Source organism: Aulostomus chinensis, chromosome 7, assembly GCF_037954235.1.
Source record: "Aulostomus chinensis isolate RoL2024-O1b breed Wild chromosome 7, RoL_Achi_v1.0, whole genome shotgun sequence".
In the NCBI taxonomy this organism is placed as follows: domain Eukaryota; kingdom Metazoa; phylum Chordata; class Actinopteri; order Syngnathiformes; family Aulostomidae; genus Aulostomus; species Aulostomus chinensis.
In genome coordinates, this window is record NC_141326.1 from 22,179,878 (window position 1) to 22,199,787 (window position 19,910).

The window sequence follows — 19,910 nt, forward strand, 5'->3', positions numbered from 1 at the left end:
ATATGTCACACTGGAAGCATGGACCAGATGTCCTCTAAGTCCTCTGATTGTGACAAAGCTTGACGCAAACATGGGAAATTAAACCTCAGACTTCTCCTGGAGAGGAAGGGTCTGAATGTCTGTATTAATCCAAGTTCCACTGACTATGTGATTTAGGAAAAGAGATTGGTTTTGATGTCTTAATATTGTAAGGTTACTGTAGTGACGTTGATGGTAGAAGTGCAGCTGATTGGACTGTGAGTTGTAGACTGTGATTGCTCTGGCTGATATGAGGTGACCAATCAAGAAGACTGGGCTTTTGGAAGGGGGAGCTTAAGGAAATGGGAGCTATAAGTAGAGCAGTTCAGACAGAGGGTCAAAAAGAGGAACTGCAGCAATGGACGGTATACAAAAAAAAGTGTTTAACATTAAAGTGTATATACTTGTAATAGGAAACATCCAAAATAAAAAGTTCTCTCTGAAAATGAACATAAGGCTACATTCTTTTGGAGAGTTAATACTTGCAAAACACTCCTACTGAGAAGATTTCTGAGCCATACATTCCAATAATAATTTTCACAATGTTTACAATTAGCAATGTCTGTCAATGGCAATTGCATGCAGTTTATTAGTACTTTTCTGCCTCTGTTGCTTGGCTGTTGACTGTAACAGCAGGATACACTGCAGCAGTCCTATTGATCAGTGCTAATGAATAGGGCCTATAGATTCAATGGGGACAAGCAATTGTCAAATCACGAGAGATCATCATTGACTTAATAATCTACCACCACCATAGTGCAAATGTAGGCATGAGGTCATGCACAAACATGCTTGCACACAGAGCTGGCCATGAGATGGCCTGTAAAAAAATTGATGACTACTCCATTGAGCAAATCTCATGAGGAGTAAAGCAAGAGCAATTATTGAACCTCTCCCAAGGACACCAGCAACACAACACTGCACAAGAGAGCTTTATCACTAGCAAAAGTAAAAGAAAACCAGCGCTAATGGAAAACAACTTTAAATGCCTTGTTTCCTACCAGTTGGGGAATGTGTGATAAGTTAAGAGGCACAAGGTAAGTATTAAGAATGGAAAATAAACAAACATTGTTTTTCTCACAACCAAGAGAACAGAATGCAGACCAAATCAAATAGACAGTGATGCTTTGGTGAACCATACATTTTTCCACGATTAAATGTACTTGCATTGGCCTCCCTTTGAATCGCCCCAACACTCCATGACTTGCCAATGAAACACTGATGCAGTTGCCTAGCAACTGCCAATGAGCTTCATGATTGAAAACACTTCACTTCTTCATGATTGAAAACACCTTTCATGATTGCAAGCAGCTTTGATGATAAAGTCTCTGCAGAGAGTCACCAGTAACACTCTCATTTCTTCCAGTATCGTAGGTGAAGACTAGTCGAGGGCCTTTGATCCGTATTCAGCCAACTGGAGTCAAGCTTTCCTCATGGGTGGCTTTGTGTCCACACAGACACCTTGACAAGGGATGAGCACAATCTAAGTTAAAAGTGTACATTTGAGGTGGTTGAGAGGCTCTTTTATTCAGTTCTTCAAACTAATGTTAAACTGTAAAGTATTCCAGTCTCATTCAATCACATAGCAATATACTGTACATATTTACCAAAGAACTAATCCACAGATGACTGCGATGATGTCGGAGAGGTTGAAAGTATAGATGAAAACAACTATTACGGGGTGGGAAACAGTTTTCTAGTCATACAGTTCAGTATGTCTCTGTTCATCCTGTCCTTGATAATTGAGATCAATGCCCAAGATCCATTCAACAAGTCACACACGAGATATATCAAGGTCTTAGCAAGATGAAGCAAACTAATGTGCAAAAGAGGAGATGTTACAAGACTGTTCAGTACAAAAACATAGTGAGGTGTATTTTCTCTGGCAAAAGACCCAGTGTTCCTAGAACCTGTACCACTAAGCTGCTCAAAATAACACTCCATTATAGAGTACAGGACTGGTTCCTCACATTAAATCACACCAATTTAAAGGGATTCTTCAATTACTTGTGACTCAATCCTGAATAAGAACATTTAAAATACAATATTTCCATATAGACATTTACCTAGAAGTGAAAATATATCAAGGACAAGGGGGGGGGGGGGATTCAAAATTCTAAGCAGAATAAAACAAAACAAAAGAACAATCTTATATTGATATAAATATAATGTCAATACATGTCCAAATTAGAAGAGATAGTTTTTGACATTTTTTGCCTGTCAGCCATGACTGGCAAGCACAGATTGTGGACCTGCTCCATCATGAGTGATTGCACGATCCACAATTTAAGACCTGCTATATCTGAGAGATTCTTAAGACATTTGATGTCAAATTCTGAAAATCTAACTCAAGACTTTATGGGACTCTTAAGGTCTGTGAACTATATACTGTATATGATGTGGTAAAAATGAACCTCTCCAATGCAGATAAACAAACTAAAAAAAATTTTAAAAAAAAAAGACCGAACAGGATTTTCCATCCAAGAATGTAATGTGAGTGAAACAGGACAGGAGTATGCAAGTTATAGCAATTTGTATTGCATAACAGTAGCTGTGTTTCCATAAAATGTCAAGCAAATGTTAGGAATGCTGCAAAAGAGTACATGGGCATGCCATTTTCATCGAGTGGTTTGACATAAAATGAACCAGGCTACAAAGTGCATATTTCCATCAGAAAATGGCAGTATAAGCAATGTTATGATGGCTGCAACAGGCAACCTAGAAGAAGAAGACCCTCCACAGTTTTGGTCGACAGTCATCTACAGGTGTAAACTATGTTCTGTGGGGCCAGCGAGTATCAGACAACAGAGGTGGAAACAGCCGGTTAAAAGCTTTTCATCCAGTTTTTGGAGTTCGTTTTTCAATGTCAGAGTTTGCTGGAATTAGGTGTTTCCATTACCCGTATTAAGCCCTTAATTTTTCTTTTTTAGACAAAAACCACCCAAAGTGTAAAAACTTTATTGTAAAAATGATCTACTAAGAACACATGATGCTATTTCCATACAAGCAAAATCTGCATCAAATTCCCTTATTTAAACATGGTGGCAGTGTATACACTGAGCTATTCTACCATTCCAGCTGTCTACACATTCCAAACTTTATCACGCTGTGTAAACCAGGCTATACACCCTGAATACTTAAACCAACTGTATATACTATATAGCAATCAGTGTGGTTCTCTCCCTGCTGGCCATTAGAAGAAATGCAGGTTCACGGAATGCATTGTCCTCACTTTTCTGACTGTATGTTCATGTCTCCTATAAAGTCTATGGTTGGGAACAACACTTTCTGTACCTTCAGTGAATTTTGTGACAGAACATGTGCTGCTGAAATGAAGTTACTAAACATGAGAGTGAAACATGTGAACTCCTTTTTGGTGCCTGGAGAAACGCTCTGAAGAACAGAAATTTCTATCATGCGAACAAAGCAGTGTGTGGGTGTGGAGGAGAAACTGTGAATAAGTGTGTTACTGAAAATAAGAAAGCAGACTCTAAACCATCCTCATCTCCCCCTCTTTTCCATAAATAGCATCAGGCACAGTTGCCCAATAGCCTCTGAATCCTCTCACCATCATGTTTGGGCTAACAACCAGCACCATATACTGCCAAGAGAAGGTAACACACAAAACAACACCTCACTTAACAGACTCTGGAGACATCGCTGAGTAGTTTGTTCCTCAATGAAATATCTGTCTTTTTTTTTGCCCACTTCAAACAATGAATTGACTTTTGCATGGCTTCTCATGGATAGCATGCATAATTGTTTTTACATTTCATTGCAGTGGGGAATACTGGAGCTTTTGAGCATCAAAAATTGAAATTGATAACAGGAAGATCTGATCTCTGGGGAGCAAGAGGTGAATCTGGGAATGAGAACAACTTTATAAGGAGAGCGATGTGGGCTCAGACTGTCAGCAGCTGCTACACTGTGAGTGCAATTTTCATGATCACCACACCAGTAGGCCAAATTTTTCATTGTCAATATACTGGCCCACAATTTTTCAGAAATTCAAAAGGGAAATTAGTCATATTGCAAGATTCTCAAAAGACGAACCTAACTTTTTGTCACTTAGATGGTGGGATGCTCTGTTTTATTAGAAGTGTTGTGCCTTGGAGATGGAATCTGACAGTGCAGAGAAAGACGTAAATGATGGAGTCTCTCGATATGGGTCAGGAGATTAGCGACACTTTATTTTACTGCTGTTCATCACAACACCATCAATCTCATAAAACCTGAACTTTGTGCAGACTTGTGCTTTATGAGAGTAGTAGTGTGATGTCAAATTTTTGCTTGCTCCAACATTGAGGGAGCGGAGAGCAGGAGTGAGAGAGGGCAGGCTTGTTTTGATTTGAGTGAGCAGCAGCAGGTGGCACAGAGAGGGCGAGCAGAGGAGGAGGAGGAAAGAAACCAGGACAAAGTAACAACAGCAGTTAGTTGATGCCAAAAAGGAAACATAAGAACCTTCATATTGAGATCCATCACTACGCTAAATGAATTTATCTTCATTTGATGTCCAGGTCTGTTTGTTTTTTTACTGATACGGGCTGTCTGAATCAATGTAGCTGTATCTTACACATCAACTCAGGCCAACATTGATTCACCTGTGAATCTTTACACCCCTAACCAACAGACTTTTGATGACAGATAAGCATGGCACCTTTGGGCCTCAGGGATTATCCATCTATCCATTCATCCATCCACTTTCTATTGCTTATCCTGTTAAGGGTCACAGGGTGGCTGGAGCCTATCGTAGCAGCCTTCAGGCGGGAGGCAGGGTACAATGCTTTCTTATTTTTCTCCTATATTTTACTTTTCACAAAGCAATTAAAAGAATATATGAAAATCCTTCATGAAGATTCATATCGTAGGCATATTAGTAGTCAGTTAAACTGCACTTTACAGGTGTGTATTGAAGTTTTCTATCTGCTGTATCAGAATCCCCCATAAAGTGCTCCATCTAGAAGAGTGTGCATCTATTGCATGTTACAGACCACCCGCCTGCTGGGTTAAGTCCGAGTAGTCCCGAGCCCTTTAATTAAAAATTGGATTCATGTTGAAAGTTGCAGTTTAACATATACAAATGAGCCGTTCATCTCCTGCTGCCCCTTGATACAACCACATACCCACCCTGCAGCATGCAGTGCTACACTCAGCCAGCCTCAACTAAGCAGAAGAACAAACTGCAGTCCTGTTCTGCCCAAACCAGTCTCTGTTCACAAGAGTCTGTTAAGTATCAGTACTTTAAAGATGACAAGCAGTGATTATCATAAATGAATGTAAAGATTTAACGGACAGTCCCAAATTTCTTTTATCATCTTTTATATTTCACACCACAAAACACAAATTGGCTTTTCTGTGTATTGACAAAAAAGTGGTTAAGTGTTCTTTCATTTTGATTTTACCAAAGAAAAAAAAGAACTCCAGCACACGGTCTTCATTTGCGCAACACAAAAATGTAGAGAGGCCTACTCAAGTTAAAGGTTAAACATGGAATTAACATTGTTACACATAACAGCTGGGGTTCCATCCATCCATTTTCTTCCACTTATCCTGTAAAGGGTCGCAGGGGGGCTGGAGCCTATCCCAGCAGCCTTCGGGAGTGAGGCGGGGTTCACCAGTTCACCAGTGGGTCGCCAGTCCATTGCAGGTCCAACACATATAAACAGACAACCATTCACACCTACGGTCAATTTAGAGTATCAATCAGCCTCCTCCTCTCTTGATGTCTTTGGACTGTGGGAAGAAGCCGGAGTACCAGAGAGAACCCACACAGGAACAGGGAGAACATGCAGACTCCACACAGAAAGATACCTGAGCCGGGGCTTGAGCCCAGAACCTTCTTGCTGTGAGGTGACAGTGCTGACCACTGCACCACCGTGCTGTCCCAGCTGGGGTTCACAATGACCAATGACACACATCAGTAGAGGGAATAAGCTACACCTTGTGAATCAGCATCAAGTCCTCCCATTTGTCACACCAATTTGACTCAATAAGTTTTGCGTAATGTTTGGGATGCTACTTACTAAATTGATTCCCATGGAGTTAATGAATGTGACTCCCCCCCCCCCCCCACCGATCAAAAAATGCATGCGGTTAACGTAAAATTGATGTCCTGTGACAAAGTGAAGGTTGATTTTATTGTGATCTAGAGGGCGAAAGAGATTGGCACGAACTGTCACTGTGAAACCTCTCTCTTCCACATAAAGATGTTTATTACAGAATGTCTGTCAGACACAAACACAGGAGAATGACGCAGAGTTTACAAATCTATTGAACGACGACCATGAAGAGTCTTAAGTGATGTCTATTCCTTTCCACTGTACAATCATACATTGTGACACGTTCAGTCAACTGTGAAGTCGAGGGTAGCCACTGTAACAGATCTGTACACTGCACTTTAGAGAGCTGTCTTACACAAGTAGAAAAAAAACTCAGATTTTCAGCTCACATATGTTAAGGACTTGTATTGTGTATTGACTTGTATTTTGTATTTTTACTTCATTAATAGATACATTTCAACAGCATTACATGCCATCATTGGATGGCTTTCAGCACATGATAATGTTGTAATTTATACTTAAACCAACAAGTGTACAATAAGATAATCTTTTCTATGTAGATTACTGATCTGAAATTTGTCCACGTTCATGCAGAAATTTGTGACAGGCAATTGTCAACTGGTTTTCTGGCCAGCTGATAGAGGTCAGTCTCTATCATCTATTTAGTGGAAATTACAAATGTGGTTCTTTACTGGCAAAGGGTAGAGAGAAAAGAGAGGCATACAGAATGTTTATGACAGCTGGTGATAAACAAAAGGGCAATGGAAAAGGCAGTGAATTCCTATGTTGAGTCAGAACAGGCCACCATGCATCTCCAGGATGCCTGTGACTCAGTTAACCATCAATGGTAAATTGTGCCCAGTTGAAGTGATTAATACTGGTATTATCTAGGGACGGTCATAACGTAATGAACTACTCCAAATGATTCTTGGGGTTCAGAGTTTTCCCATCTAATATTCAGCGATTAGATCAGACAACAGCAAGGGAATCTGCCCTGCTGCTGGCTGACTTACTGCAATGTGATTATGTAAGAGGGTTCTCAGAGTGGTTGGTGAAGATCTTTGGGGAGTTGGAACATTACCACAGTCATTGTCATTGTTGTAAATAGATGTTACTACCGAGTGTGTTCGAATAAGAAATACTGCTTTTTTTAATCGTCTTTACAGCTTTTGGGTGATTGTCATTCAGCTCTGTCTATGTAAATCTGAATTGTCTGAATGTCTGATTTATAGATTATTAATGAGTCCAAGTCCTCATTTATGCCTCATGAAATTGGCTTCAGAAGGACATCAAAATCCAGAGTTAACATTCACAGTCAGAAGTAGAATTTTACTGATTTCTGAACACAAGGAAATGCATTGTGGGATTTTCTTGCATTGTTTTGATTGTTGTGCAGTTGTGATCACCTCGTGAAACGGTCCACTTGTCTGTCCATTGTGTCTGATGCTGCTGACATTACACAACACCTGGCAGTTTTTTTTCTCCAAATTTATTAGCTAACTAGTGCAGTACCTGTTGATCTCAGGGCTTTGATCTCTGAGTTAAGCACTTTGTTTCTCATGCATTTTTTGATGCTTTAGAATAAAAAGGGAAATTGACATCTAAAAATAATAAGCCTTTCAACCAGCATTAAGCCTAAACAGGAGGTTTTCCTGTACTTTCATGAGCACATAGTGTTATAAAGGTGATACAGAATAAATTTCCAGGATGTGACAGTAATCAAACAGAGCCAGTGAAATGTCAGTGACAGGGCAATCTTATACATTGGATGATCTGCCACATAAAACTGCATCATGAACAGTATCAAGGCTCTAGTTTGGAGTGGTTACTGTCAAGGTAGATAAAGGTTCAACAGCTTTTTTATCTGTCCTCTGCACCTTATGTACCTGGGAGGGAAAAATGGAATTGGAACATCTCTGTTCCTAGAGCTAAATAAAAAAAAAAAGGGGGGGGGGTGTAAACAATATTTGCAATGCTGGTTTGAGCTCTATTATATTAACCAACAAATATAGTGTAAAATATGTCTACGTGGTATATGTGTTGATACAATAGAAACATTGTAAATGGACTTAAAGAAAGTTGTAAGTTTGGCAACTGAAAAGCAACAATTTTCTCCTCTAACTCCAACTAACAGACTCAGTCTGCAGGTTTAATAGGAATCACTGTTTGTGTCATTCATAGAATAATGTTAACAAAACTAAGTATTAAATTACAACAGAAGAAGTTATCATACGAAGAATTAAAAATGCTTTGTATCCCTGATCTATGATACATGAAGACAATGCATAATTCAACTGCACGTTAACAAAGAAATGTGGTTTATTTTTCATCATCTGTTACATGGTGCCCAAGTGGGGTTCAGCATTGGAAGCTGGGTGCTCGAGAAATTGAGTCATCAAGTACTACCAGTGATTGTTCGTCGTTTCCATCTCTGGAGCCATCTTGACATAGCAGGCTCACTGAGAAGCCAACGCAGAACCAGCAAAAATATGATGATGTAAAGCCGAGCTGACACTTTGTGCAGACACACAGCTGGGAGTTGAACAATCTCCTCTGAGGAGCTCAGCAGGGATCCAGCACACACACAGAGAAAAGAACACAAGACGAAGGTACAGATCTCACATCGACAGCGCTGACACCGAGCCTCGCTGTTCACTCTTGGTTGTACTGTAAACCACTTCTGTGACAAACATACCTCGATATGATTGTTGTTTTAACTGTCACACACTGACTTCAACTATTACTGCCTATTTGCTCATCTCAGCAGTGCCAAACTGTTGTGGTGTCATAATAATTTTCAGATATGTAAATTTTGGAAATCAGAAGATATTCACTTTCATTTTGGTAAAGCAGCATCCACCAAGACAGAAAAGCTTTCCCCGAAGACCTAAAGGCTATAGAAAGCAATAACAATATAACCAAACCTCACTGTGTAAAATAAGAGAAAAAGAAGGCCCTGGTGGTGCAGTTGAGTCACGGGTATCTAGAAATACCTGATGTCAAATGCTTGTTGTCAAGGGTAACTGTGTTAACCAAAGATAATTACTTCTTCTAATGAGGCAGACTTTACTGACGCACAACAACTGGTTATTAGCGGATAAAACTCAACACCAATTATTTTCCCCACAAGACTGCTGGCATATTAAAAGGGGCTGTTTGAAGCTTTTCACAGGTAACCACAGAGCATTCACTACATACAGCTCTAGCAATAAAAGGGTCTGTATGACTGCACTTTGTAGATTAAGGAGAATCAAATTTCATGCTGAACTGCTACAATGGTGGGCTTTCCAAGCTCATGGTGGTAAGAATCTAAATTATTACTTGCATGGCCTTTAAATATACATAACAGTGTCCAACTGTGTGCTGTGAAAATCCCTTTGCTTGGGAGTTTAATAAAAATTATTATGGCTATGGAGCTGGGCCATATTTACCACACATGCGATTCTCAGCAAAAATAGAAAGAAAAAAAAAACATGTTCCATGAATAGTTATATTGACACCAAACCCCCATCTCTCTTTCCCTAAGCGAAAGTAAATAAAAGCTCAGCGACTGTTCTCTGGTTACATGCCTCCACTTTTCAGATCTCAGATTAGAATGAAGTGAAACAGTCTATTATTGATGGCATTAATCAGGGGAAAAACTCCATGTGGAAGGGCTAATTAAGGGTGTATTATTTCACCCATACGCTACTAACTACATGCTAATTCTTACAACTCCATCCATCAACAGACGTAAATATAATCCCTGCACAGTATGCATATGTGGATCTTTTTAAATAAGCACATTGTGGCAAAGGGATATTGAATATATGCGAACCTATGTGTTTTCAAGATGGAATATTCAAACTGCCAATGTTAGTAGCTCTATGTCTTACATATTATAAGCTTGCCAAAGATCAAGATGTGAATCTTGATACTACTTATGGATACATTTCAACACTGAGGAGAAAAATAAGGCCCTTTCAATTGTTGCACGCATTATAAAATCATTGCGAATTTCCAGGAGAAATAATATAACAGGATCCAATTGCTGCTTTTATAACCAGTCATTATTGGAAGATTCCAATCCTGTTCTCCAACTTACACTATTTTAAATGTATAAATGCCATTTTTTTTTTGTTTTCATACTTCTCCCTCACTGAACTTCTAGAATGCTGCACTGAATTAATAAAAAGGGAACACAATTGTCTCAAAATTATGAAAGCAGACCTACGTTCCTGTAGAAACCCACAGGGCCACAACCTTTACATTAACTTCTTGTCCATGAATGTGTAAAAGAGCATCTGAAACAGTTTTCTGACTGCCCACCTCCAGGGGCCTCCAGCCTATGATCTTGAAAGACCTTCTTTCACATATTGTTGAGGTCAAACTACCGGGGTTAGTACATTTATATGCAGCACCCAGGAAAGCAACTCTTGTTATGCTCTCCAGTGTACAGGTCCACTGGTTCAAATCCCTGTGTGTATGTTTAACAATAAGTGGAAAAATGTCAATTTTACAGAGGATTCATCCCTTATTTACTGCACTGTGCCTATTTCAAGCCTTTGATTTGACCCACCTTCCTCAGCTGGTCTTGCTTACTGAAACACTACCTGGTTGCTAGGCACCCCTGCTGGATGACATACTATACTAATTTCAGGGCTCAATCTGCATCAGTGAGGATTTCGTCATGTGGAATAATCTGCTTGTGAAAAGGAAGAAAAGATCCTTAAAGTATCCAACCTGTAATTTATTTCTATGAAGTAACACGTAGCTGAGTGACTGTTGGCATCTTCGTCATCTGTCAGATCACCTCCTCTCCTCCTGATCATGTGTGAGAGAGCTCATACTCTCAAACACGTCAATCCAGGCACAGGAGCATTCATATAATCCCCATGCTCCTGATTCCAGCCTGGAGAGTGGGAGTTACAGTATGTGTAAGTCTAGGCACAGCATACATGTACACAGAAAGTCTGATATCAAGACCTGCCAAGCAACATATGTCATAATGCCAGCGCAATTTTTATGGTAAAAATCTCCGTGGTTGATGTGATGCACGTCGGAACAGGAGCTTGCTGCGACACCCACTGACAAAATCCAGCACACTAGTCCTAACCGGCCTCTGGCTTTATATAAAACCGCATTGAAAATTCACACTGACGCAACTAGGGATGCATCAATTGCTCGGCCAGGGACAAGATCGGTCAGTTTCAGAATGACTGGCTGGTGATATGCCACGGCATGCCACTTCGTCAGGTATAGCAGCGAGTCCCTTTTGATAGATGGCGCATCATTTGCACAGAGCCACAACAAACAAGAAATCAGACTCTTAAATCTGTTTCATCCTGTTGAGACTGTCCAGTCTGAGAAAGCTAACAAAGGGAAAGCAGCTCAGGCTAGTAAGCAGAGCTCAGAGCCAAGAACTAGCCTGCAGCCTCTCCTAGTGTTCATTGGCTGCTGCACGTTGGACACAGAGGTTTCCACTCGGAGAGCACGAAAATTGGAAATTGGAATTGGCCAAGAAAAATGCAATTGGTGCAACTCTAGTCCGAACCCTGGGTGACAGACAAAAGAAATCAATTTATTTCATGTGAAAAATTTCTTCCTGGAAATATTACGCCTTCATCCAGGAGAAGACACAAAGCCAACAGCATACGAGGAATCGTAAACACAGATTCTTTCCTCCAATATGCATAAAATTAAGAATACGACAGTCAAAGGTGCTGGCTTTGTACTTGACCAACGCTAACAGATTAATCACTCTATTTACCAGCAGCTTTAACTCTTCCAAATATCCCCAGTCTGTGTCTTGGGTTTAGGGTTAACAGAAAGAGCAATCCTAGATCACCCATGACTGGACAACAGCCAGTAAATGAAATCTTTTGAGGAATATTTCCATTATGTTTACAACTGCATGTCCAAGAAAGGTTTTGGATTGGTGAGACTCATTGCTGACATTTTTGACCCGCTCTATATCGTTAACCAGTCTTCAGATATGCCAATGCCACATCTCTGTAAATGTGAATGCACCCACGCAGCTTGCTAATCAGGTTTTTACCGAACCTCGCAAAGGCCATGAGGGCTTAGCTGAGTTTACACAGAAACAAATGAGGGACTCAACCTTAGCCAGTGGCAAATCAATGCCTCCACAGGATGATGGCTGATGCTCAAGCATGATGAGGTAGTTATTTAATCAGGAAAAAGGTTACAATCATCTCCTGGCCCTTTTAGTTTAAATGATTCCCTTGATAGAAGCCCGTCAGTTAATTTAGGTTTTTAATTTATTTAGAGGAGAATGAAACTTTAATGATCCCAAAAAACAAGAGAAGTAAACAAAATATCACTAGATGTAAAATGCTAATAAGACTTTATAGTGTGATCCTCTTCGCGGGGTGTCTCATGCACGCATCAATGCAGCTGTCCTTGTTAGACAAGTCATCGTTCAGATCACATTTCACTTGAAAAAGCTTCCCAATGTGTGTGCGCTTATGTGCGCATGCTTTCAGACCACCATCAATATCCATCAATCTCTACTGGGTGCATCCTATAGGAGAGATCTAGTAATATGAGAATGAGATGAGGCTGCACAATTGATCAATTATTATTCTCAATCACAATTTTGGTGTCCCACAATTAAATGAGCCTGATGATCAATATGATATTGACTGTTAAATGGCTGTTCCACTCATAGAAATCTCTACTGCATATCAAATAAAGCTGAACAACCAGCCACAAAGGGGCTATCAATATGTCTTGCCTTCTCTTTTGGGGAGTTGTCATGCTGCTGCAAATAAAGTCTCCAAAAACAAATATCCTGGATGTTGGAGCTGCTATTCATACTAGGAAATAAAATTCAACAGACAAGCAAACCAAATATCAAATGTCTGGTGCAGAAGGCAAATAGTTGCTTATAAGTATTTCAGTTTAAGAGCAAGTGAGGTTACAGGAACAAGAAGAAGAGGACGCAGGAACAAATTACGCATGAAGAGTGGCTGAGACTTGTGTCTGTGCTGCTAAGTAACTTGTTCAGCCACTCCGGGAAAAAAAACAAAAAAAAACCCTGCAAAGTGATTAATATTAGCGTCTCTTCTAACCAAGAAAGAATGCAAAATTGTGTATGTTCGCATTGTGGATGGTGTCAGAGCCACTGCAGCATCCTTACCCTGGGTAGGTACTTATTTCTCCCCCTAAACAGCTCCCAAAAAAAGTCCTACAGAGATGGCTGTACAGTCACAACACACACACAAACATGTGTGCAGCTCTAAAGTCTGCAAGTTCCTGCAGTGGAAAACAGCCTAAAGCCTTGTAGCACCTTTGTGTTGCAGCTGGAGCTCAAGTGCTACAGAAAGGAAGGTGAGCATCAAAATTATTGTCAAAGGTGTCACACTAGAGCAGGAAGAGTTGCATCAGGTGTCAAGCAAAAAAGTTATCAAATCTGACACACAAACACACTACTGTTGGATGAGTATTATTGTCTTGTGTAATATTTGTAGCGTGCAGTGCAAGGATTGATTTGCTCCAAAGCTGACTTACATTTCACTAAGAGTTTCAATCATTTTGAAAAAGTTGGGCCTAAGTTGTTAGCACGCATTTGCATACATTTGCATTAAATGTGTTTCAGCCTTCAGGAAGTTTAATCTGTTACAATTCAAATTGTCCAGAATGGAATGTTTGAAAGGCCAGGAACAGACATCTACTCTGATTCAATTAAGATACAGTAAAAATATGATGAATACCTCGAATTGGTAATGTTTGTGTGAGTGACTGAGTATTGGAGACAACTTGAATTGGAATAAGGGTGGGTGATGTAAAAATATCAACCACGCTTGTAAAAATGAACCTAAAAAGTATGTTTGGAAATAGAGTTATCAATCCTTATGGATGACATCATGTGTTTTGGACTGAGTATGTAACTGGACTAGATCATCTGAACTCTAACCAGGAGCATTGTTCAAGTTTGTTTGAAGTGCCCAGGTCAACAGAATAATTGTGTATGTAACGAATACCAAGAGTGCAGAATGAACACCAACCAAGTGCCAACTGCAGATTTCCTGTTTGGCAACTAAATTTCAAAAGGATATCAAATTTGATTAATGTTTGTGCCAAAATTGTCGAGTATGAAAAAAAAATCTGGCATGATGGTTCAGAGTAAATTATGCTTTTCATGTATGGATATGTTTGTCGCTATACAGTGAAGACACGGTCACAAGGCATTGTTTTGTTTTTTACATTAATCAAAACAGCACCGCCTTCCAAAAATTCAGACTGTGCGCAAGGGGCTTTTAATGTATTCATAGAATCGGTGGGTAAATGAAAAAGGCAGCATGGCTGCAAGAAAAGCATCACACAGCAGTTCGGTTCATGGCATCATTTCAGAGCCATCCCTCGATGGGAAGATAATCCCCTGCCTCAATTACTACCATTAAGATGCTGAGGTATTTCCATTTATGTCATCATTTTGCCATAGCTAGAGTTTATAGTAGTAGTAGTGGAACTGCTGTGGAGATGTGAACTGTGGAAAAAGTTCCATGCACACACATACAGCCTGCCAGAATAATCTCAAAACTCCACTGTTAGGAGGAGTCAAACTCCACAAGCACAACCAGCCTCTGAAGCAGAGGTCTTCTACTGACTGACCTTTTTGACATACTGGTCACTAAACAATATTAAATCATAAAGGTGGGATTGTGACCTACCGATTTCAGATCTATGAAGTTGCTCTTAAGCCGGACTGAAGAAGGTGAGGATGCTGTCACTCTTCCTGCCTGTAAAATGTTGCGCGGCGTCAAGCCAGGAATAAAACACAGGGACATGTTTTAAATACAGACTAAACCAGTAATACCATAGAGAATATAGAACATGTATTTGCAATGAAAAAATGAGAGAGCATGCAAGCAAAACAATAACACTACATGTTGTACAAAACATCACTAAACACCTAAATTCAGGCGTTAAAATGGATAATGACGCTAAAATGATGTTTTGTTGAGTTTTTGCAGACAGCTGAACTGCCTGAGGAGAAATGACTTCCCAAATAAATACAAAGAAATGATTTGCTGTGATTTGCTGTCATTCGACAAAGGAATTTCTTTTCTATGTTCCAAAGACTGAATACACAACTTGGGCATCCTACAACTGCCGTGAAAAAGTGACAATGTCTGAAAAAGCAACATATGGTCTGAGCCTCTCTAATCCTGTCCAGTGTAAGTAAACAGAAGCACATCTGCTTGAGGGTCATTCTTTAAGCCTATAGCAAAGGTACTTCCTCAATTGACAGAAGGAAATTAAAAGACGCCATAAAGAATGTGATCCTTACTGGCAGAAAAATGTGGCTGGTAAACCATCATCCCAGGAGACGAATAAAAAGTCAGTGCACAAAGATTAAACCTAGATTGCCACCATTTGGAGGAGGCATGTGTTACTATTTTAAGAATAAGTATAAAGAAATGAGGGCAATGTGTCTTTAATTGGCAAATGACACCACCAATATCCAGAAGGACTGCACTTTTCATCTGCATTAAAATGAAACAGCAATATGGCCTACTGGCATTTTCTAAATCACAGGAGAATTCATGTGTCAAAATACCATTTTAAATTAAATATGGCACTGCAGAGATGGCCTGCCTGACAGACAGATACAGATCCCCACAAAATCCAACCATCATCATTTTCCCTCGAATATCACAATTGCAATACAAGTTAAAATTATTAGAAATTTTTCTCCAAATCATGCAGCCCCACCGACAGAGGCAGTTTGAAATAAATATTCCAATTCCAGAAGTACCAGACTTGAGCAAAGTCACCTCATCGTCACCGTTTTTGCGTGTGATCCTACAGGACAGGAGCCGCATAATTGCTACCCTCACCATTTCAATGCCCTGCAAATGTCTATTTATACATCTAAACTACAAATAACCATTAGAACTATAATACAGTACTGTATGTTGTGTCATTGGTGGACTGTGTTGTGAACTGAAGTGTTAATCACAGAGGGGTTAAACTAAAAAGGGAACACCATCTGTTTTGGCTACGAAGCATTCAGCATGCCAAGAGTGTGTGAGGAACCTGTGGGACTGCCCAGAGCAGTACTATGCGTTGCTGCCTGCTTCAGTGCCTCTTCACAAAAACCACACACACACACACACACAAGCTATCTACACACGCTACTGCTCAACTCTACAAGGACCATTTCAGCCTCGCAACCCAGTTCCCCTGAGACTAGCTTCACTCTCCATCCAGTCTGGTGGAGTGCAGGGGGACACATTCAAACTTGCTGCGCTTTGTACTAAATATAACACTGTTTTCAACCATTGAATAAAGCTCCCTTCAGTGAAAACGCCCCTGGTCATATCATTGTCACTGGCCTGCTAAAAAGCACAGTTGTATAACAAGCTACACCATGCTATACTGTACTTTCTAACTTCAATACACTACATAGAAAAAATATGATTGCTAGGACTAAAAATGTTGGAGCACTATCAAATGACAAACACTGTGAAGCTTTAAACAAGGAAGGAAGAGGATAATATCAAATTTAACTATGGATGCCTGATAATATATGTACATCAACAGTATCAGTAGGTACTGGTCATTTTAAACTGTATCAGTGTCAGTTGATCCACGTCATTTTTTAATTATATTGGTATCGGGCTGATGGCCAACCTTAATAGCTTCCCAGCAAATCAGATTAATTTCTTCATTTTTGCTCATTGTTGTTGTTCAATGTACCAACAATGTGTTCAGGAAAAAAAAGAGCATCTAGGGATGAACCTTCAGTGTGAGAATTAAAAAGAAAAAGGAAAAAAAAAGCAGTTGTTGAGATTATGATCCACCTGCAATTACAGCTTTATTTCATGAGTCAAATGTTTGTGAGCTCTCTCCTTTCACCAACCTCTTTTACACTGCCTTTATGGGAATATTACACCAATATTATGTCTCGTCATCAGTTTAAAAAAGTACGCGGAAATGGAGTGAAATGAAAGAACAGACCGTTCTGTCTTTGAACCGGCAGCAGAGGTAGCAGCAGGCCCGAATCAACAACTGAGTAGAGGGGACGGCTAGACTGGTGCAATACCTCATTCAATACACCAGCGCTGTTGAGTTTACATGTCACACCTCTCTCAGTCACTTTTGTGGTGACATGGCGGAATCTCTGTGTCAAAGGTGTTACTCTTTCTCCTGCTCCAGCTTTCAAAGAGACAAACAAGAGACAGTTTACACTGTTTGAGTGATGGGGGGGGGAGGGGGAATCAGATTATTTCAATTAAAATTATTTAAAAAAAAATGTTAGAAGTAGCAAAGTCACAAAAAATTAAATCATAACTAAAAAATTTTTAAAAAATTAAGTATGAATATAACATAATATTCTATTTAGGATCAAATTGTCGACCTCTAAATTAGAATAATCAAAACGTGAGCTGCCTGGTGATGGTCTGCAGAGGAGCCATTAGTAAGACATAAAGCTGACTGAGTTTTTGAAGGTTGGCTGAGGTGGCAATATCCTGCAGTCACAAGCATTCATGGGAGAGAAAAAAACAGTCTAAAAAGGTCATCATCAGCCCAGATCTGACCCATTTACCAATGCCAAATGTCTACAAAAAGTGCTGGTAGTTAGGTAACTGTGGAAAAATATCCAATAGCCTGGTTAATGTAGTTTTGGTTGTAAAGACAGAGATGTGGTTTAATGAGGAATACTCATTAAGCGATTGCTGCAGGATGCATCTGCACACAAACTGTACTGCCTCAATGCTCAATGCACTTTTACTCATATTCCACTGGCAGAAAACTTTGTCACATGAACAAAAGAGCAGAGGGAGAAGCCCCGTTTCATCTTCCCTTTTCCTGGGGGCCAATTAGAATCCCCCGCCCACCCACAGAGTCTCGGTGAAATGCTGATACCTGATCACAAGGCAAACGGAGGAAAAGCAGCGCCACTGCAGCAGAGGGAATACAGCTTGATTAATGAAAAAGACAAACCAAATAAGCAATTATCAAGCTTTCTCTCTGAAATGTAAAATCCCTCATTTATCACCTCTGGTGACATTACGACTCTTCAGTTTGAGCCATTAGGAATCTAATATCTTTCATGCTGCTTCCCAAGTGTTACTGGCCTCTGTTTGTCCCAAGCCAGCATCTTACTTGGGTTTTTGTTGTGTGTTGTAATGTTTGTAGCATGACACATGTGGGCATGTCAGTGCACAAGTATGCATTAAGCAGTATTGCAATTTGAGGGAAAACACACCTAAGCAGTCAATAAATTCAGGAGATAGCAGCTCACGTCAGTCTTCCCAAGAACAATCCCTCAGTTCATCGAGGCTCCGGCTCCCTTCTAGACTAGACAGCAGGAAGGTTCATTCTGATGGCGCTGCAGCATTGCTAAACTTCACTTGGGGCAAGTCTGAACACGCCACAACTTACCTGACAGGTAGATGTTAAACACACTCTCAAATGCCATGATCTATGTGTCCTACGAAGGAACAGCTGCTATTTCACCACACCTAGTTACCTTTGCATCAGACACCTCTGAAAGTATTTATTTGTGTTACATACACTTCCACCTCCTATCGCCCTTTTAGCTGATATGGCATTTTCTGACATATTTTCAAGTGCTGCCCACCCTCATTACTCTGCCACAAACTCTCTATTTCTGTACAATCACGTGTCAATCAACATCCACCTGTTAAGCAATAAAAACACCGTATTGAATATTTAGCCAACATTTCTACATATTAACATTCATTGTGAAACTGTATGAGCTTCTCAGGTTGGTCAAACCCATCAGGATAGTCTAGACCTCTCTAGTTTTTAACTTGCATTGTTTAATAATGGGCTTTTCCCCTACAAATTCTTCAAAATGTTTTTTTTTTATGTCGTTGTTGTTGTTAGGTCACCAAGAAATTAAATACTGCTTAACCTTTGGCTTCTAGTGGTTAATTCACGTGAATTGGGTGGGGTGTAAGAGCTCAGTCGATACAGTCGCTAAGTAATATGCTTTAAATCTCTCTCACACACACACTCAAACACACACACACACACGAGAAAGCTACTTCTCACTGCATCTTCGCCAGGCAAACGTACTTATCTCGGTGGTCATGCTTTATTTTAAATAAAGGTTTCTTACTCATGCTTAAACACGAACAACTTCACCTCGCCTTCATAATTAAAAGATAAATTCAGGCAAAATTAAAAAAAAAAAAACAACAGAACTTTAACCTCATTTTAAAAAACGCGTTGATAAAAAGCCTGCATGTCTTTAAAATCACATAGGACGCTAGCAGTAAATGTCAGAGACCCCTGAACATAAACAGACAAAACACTAGCTTAAAACATCTCAAAGTACATCCTAGTTCGTGAGAAAGAGCAAACAAAAGGGCGATGGAAAGCAGAAGAGCTTAAAACGTTACCTGTAAGTTATAGAAGCAGTCGGAAGAGTGTCCAGAGTTTCCTTTGGTGAAAGTAGCCGTTATCGCAGTGGCTGAACAGTGTGGCGACTCATCGCAGCGTTTCGTGCTTTCACAAACCCCGGAGCAGCAAACGATCCATGAGCACGAGTTACCGTAATGACCAGAGACAGGGCGCACCGTGGATTGTATCTGTCGTAATACATGAAGTAGCGGACAGCTGAAAAAGAGGTCATTGCTGAGCAGCAGTGGTGGAGGAATTCCTTCACTTAGGTAAAAGTAGAAATACCGAGATACTCCGGTAATAGTGTCCATTCAAAATTAAACTGATGTAAAAGTAGAGAGGTATTTGATATTGATTTACTCAAGTGTCAAAAGTACATGTCATATTTTGTGTATTCTAGGGTACGTATTCAATCCAAACACCATTGACCTCTGAAGGTCATGTTAAAGG

At 40.0% G+C, this 19,910-nt stretch overlaps 1 protein-coding gene across 6 annotated transcripts in view; it reads right to left on the reverse strand.

The window, feature by feature from the left end:
• The window catches only part of LOC147259086 (tumor protein p53-inducible protein 11-like), a 32,585-nt gene extending 12,970 nt beyond the window's left edge, over positions 1 to 19,615 (reverse strand). The window contains exons 1-3 of one of the 6 annotated variants that reach the window (XM_086209296.1): positions 19,460 to 19,547; positions 17,046 to 17,243; positions 14,753 to 14,821 (exon numbers count right to left, since the gene is read on the reverse strand). The gene's annotated coding sequence lies outside the window, so the exon portion shown is untranslated. Of the gene's footprint in view, positions 1 to 14,752; positions 14,822 to 17,045; positions 17,244 to 19,459 lie in introns of those variants that run through there. The other 5 variants (XM_086209298.1, XM_086209297.1, XM_086209294.1 and 2 more) reach the window with 5 other exon arrangements.
• Positions 19,616 to 19,910: the final 295 nt, after the last annotated feature.